Below are 4224 nucleotides of genomic sequence, written 5' to 3'. Positions count from 1 at the left end.
GTCAAGTGCCGAGTGATAGTGTGTGTCGGAGAAACTAGAGCCCGAGGAGGATCCGAGCGACCCTGCAAGGACAATATAGGGCCGAGAGTTGCCGAACGGAGTAGATAAAACTGCAGAAATACGAGCCGGCAAGCGTAAGTGACTACTCGCTTTCTCTCTCTCGCATAAATTGGGAAATATCTTCACGGATCGAGTCTGCACGCTTTTCGTCAGCTCGATGTCGCGCTGATTATTGTTACAAAAATTCATGTTTAATTACGAGGATTACACGTTGCCATTTGCCGACAATTTTGTTCATTATCGCTGCTCTCTCTCACCGTACCACGGTCGCAACAATCCGGACGTGATATCGTTCGTAACTCGTTGGTATGTTGTTTTGTTTTTCTTTTTTTTGTAGTAAAATTCGTTTCGTTGTACAACAATAAGTCGATTTCGTCGAGTCGTCGTTTAACCGTGCGAGTTATGAGAATTCCGAAAGTAATATTGTAATCGTACTGCATTCTCTCGGGAGCGAAATATAAGCGAGTTCATTTTTTTGTATAATCGAGATCGGAAAGCGCGGGTCGTGCCGAAACTCGTGGCCGTCGGACCGCGACCTGATATTGTGTGCCAACTCTCGCGCATGCAGGACAAAGACCGCGCGCATCTCGCGCGTCTTATCTATCGTCCGGCGTACGACACCGCATTCCATCGTTTTAATTAACGCCTCGCGCGATGAGCCATATATTAGAATACTAGCGCACGGCCACGAGCGAATATTCGACTCACCAAAGATCGCGTCGGATCCTCTGCCGCCGATATTCCCCGTTACTAAACAGAAACTTTCCGTACGACTTAGCTCACTGTTGCCCACGTAGTTCTTATATATTTTGTTTTCTTTGTTCCGCTTGTTTATATGATTTGGATGTATTGCCGAGAATTTTCTTGGCCGGCCGCACGCCACCATTATAATACTTGTTATTAAACTACATTATTAATTATCCTCAACGAGCAAGTTTCCCGACTTTTATTTCACACTGCCTCCTGAGCCCACGCCTCTCCGTTAGTTGAACATAGTGAGCTGTGCCAAATGATCTGGCCGTCACGTCCAAAATTGTTGTCAAAATATTGGCCGTAAACTAATATCTGGTTGTGAGTGGCGTGATTTCCACGCCTGGCGCCCAATTTCTGGCTTAGGTATGTAAAGTAAATTTAATACTTCGATATAAAAGACGTGCCGCAGTTGTGCCGCGCCTTTGCTATAATATCTCAAACAAGGTGCCCGTCACAACGTCTATCCTTGTATAGAGGGCACTACCTACTGGACAGCGTAGCAGCAAAGCCGCTGGTTCAGCATCCTCTAAAGGGTCTTCTACAATGAGATATCAGTAATAGGTCACAGAAGTCAGAAGCTAGAAATTGTCCAATCACAGTCAAATCACAGAAGAATAATCGATTGTGATTAGTCAGTTTCTTGCTTCTGACTTCTGATTTATTACTATTTTATTGTAGAAGGCTCTTTAAGCGTGCTCCTCGAACGCAACCTAAAATGGCAGCGGAAATATTTGCTTCTTTCAGTGTTGTTGCGAAGTCGCGTTTTCGCGTATGCGCACTGTACAGCCAATTAGGTTCCCATAAAAGCTGTGTTTTCGCGCATGCGCCTTTAAATGTAGCATTGTTAGCACTGCCGTACTAACCCCGACATTGGGTGCTTTCCAACTACGTACATAGCGCGTCATTGAATCGCGGAATAGGCGCGGGGATCGGGGGGTAAGCGGGGCGGTTGCTCGTAGCGCCAACGAGCGCCGTACGAACTAACTAGTAGCAATCGGATGTCCACAACTACGTCGTGTCGATAATGTAACTGCTCTTCCTTCCTATTTTTTTCTCAAAACGTAAAAGTATTAGTCATTTACTTAATATTTAACGTTGACAAATAACATGTGTATATATATATATATATATATATATATATGTGTGTGTTTAATAGATGGATCTATTGTCTCCGGTAAATGGAAGGAACGTATATTGTAAAAGTCTCGTTTAAAAAAATATATGTATATTTAATATTAATATTTATATGTAGCTACTAAATAAATATAATTTTATTATATTATTATATTTTATTCTATTATATCTATATAGTATTGTGTATACAATTAAATATATGTAAAAATCAAAACATTAAAAAGTGAATAGGTCAAACCGTATATAAATAAGATGAAAAAGATATAACAAATAAATATATTATAACAAATAGATATATGCCAACTGTAGAACGTATTCAGAGGAACACTCACGGACAATTTTCGTCTTGCCGACTATTATGCTCCCGAATGTACCGCATTATCGCTTCCAGCTGCGCTTGCGCCTGTGTCGCTTCTTGCTTGTCTCGTGATCCACGTTCGCCGGCATTGCTACTGTCGGCGTCTGATCTTAGGCTAGTATTACATTTGTCGTACGACAAAGATTTTAAATATATTGATTAGCTATCAAATAGACTTCTTTATAAAACTCTATCTGATAACCAATCAACATACTAAAAATCGTTGTCAAATGGTTGTACGACAAATGTAATATTAGCTTTAAGGCGCGTTGTTGTAACTCTTGGATTTCCCGGAGCAGCTGCATTTGTTTCCTATTCGCCGTTGGTCGCACTCACTGAACTATAATATGGAACGCGCCTTTCATTGTTCGAGCTGTCCGCGATAGAGAGCATCACAACTAGGATCTCTATCTTTGTCTCGTAGTCGCTGATTGGTTGAAATTTATACGACTACAGTCCAAGACAAAAGAACAACGAAAAGTAAGGAATGACTGCATTTAGCAGAAATCAGCGCTCAGCAATTGCTAATACGCAGTCATTCTTTACTTTTTGTTGTTTTTTTGTCTTGGACTGCACTCGTAAGCGCTGATTTCTGCTAAACGCAGTCATTTTTTACTTTTTGTTGTTTTTTTGTCTTGGACTGCATTCGTATAAATTTCAACCAATCAGCAACAACAAAACAAAGACAAAGATCCTAGTTGTAATGCTCTCTATCGCGGACAGCTCGCACAGTGTTGTCGAGAAGTCGCGTTTTCGCGTATACGCACTGTACAGCCAATTAGGTTCCCATAAAAGCTGTGTTTTCGCGCATGCGCCTTTAAATGTAGCATTACTGCCGTACTAACTCCGACATTATTNACTGTACAGCCAATTAGGTTCCCATAAAAGCTGTGTTTTCGCGCATGCGCCTTTAAATGTAGCATTACTGCCGTACTAACTCCGACATTATTAAGGTTCTGTAAAGACCCCAATAATTTTTTATGATTAACACGTGGAGTGTGTTGTAATAATATTTGTTTAGTTTTTTAATAACATTTAAATAAGAAAATATAAAAAAGATTAGATTTAAAGACAATAGAAATAAATAAACATAGAAATAACATTTACTTTAATATTTTATTTGGCAGAAATCACGAATACCAATATTTATTGCAAAGATAAGGGAAACTGCCAAAAACCTTACCAGTATTCAAAAAAACAAAAATACATTCTTTTATTTTAACAAACCTGAATATTTTATTTTATTTTTTTATTTAATTTAATGTAATAATCCTCTACAGCACAAAATATTACTACAACATTGCAGAAATATTATTTTGCAAGATTGAAATATTTCATGGAATATTGCTGAAAGCTTGCAACAACATTTCTATGTCCGCTTTTAAACTATATTGTGCAATATTTCTGCAATCTTTCTGAAATATTGCAAAAAATGTACATATATTTAGAGAATATTGTAAAAAATTGTTTTCATATATTTAATACTAATTCCTAGACAGCACAAAAGTCTAAAAAACATCATAGAAATATTCAAAACATTTCTACGATGTCTAACGAACTTTTTTTACTGTCTCAGAATGTTTTAGACATCGTAAAAATGTTTTGGATATTTCTATGATGTTTTTTGTACTTTTGTGCTGTCTAGAACGAATTATTATTGATAAAACAAAGTTTATTACTTAATATATATTTATTAAACACATCAATACATTATAATATATTAAGAATATATAAGAATATATATTATTAACAAACATAAAATATATTTTAAAAAATATACCCAGCAAACATTTCGGTCACAGAACCATATCCATCTGTGTCCTCAGTAGGATATGGTTTGGTAACCATGTCTGTCAACATGTGAAATGTCAAAATGCGACCAAAATGATGACAGAGTCTGCCACAAGCAAAGCGAAGTC

This window comes from Pseudomyrmex gracilis, unplaced genomic scaffold, assembly GCF_002006095.1.
Source record: "Pseudomyrmex gracilis isolate BER0280 unplaced genomic scaffold, ASM200609v1 scaffold_2117, whole genome shotgun sequence".
Taxonomy (NCBI): Eukaryota; Metazoa; Arthropoda; class Insecta; order Hymenoptera; family Formicidae; genus Pseudomyrmex; species Pseudomyrmex gracilis.
This window is presented reverse-complemented; position numbering follows the sequence as displayed.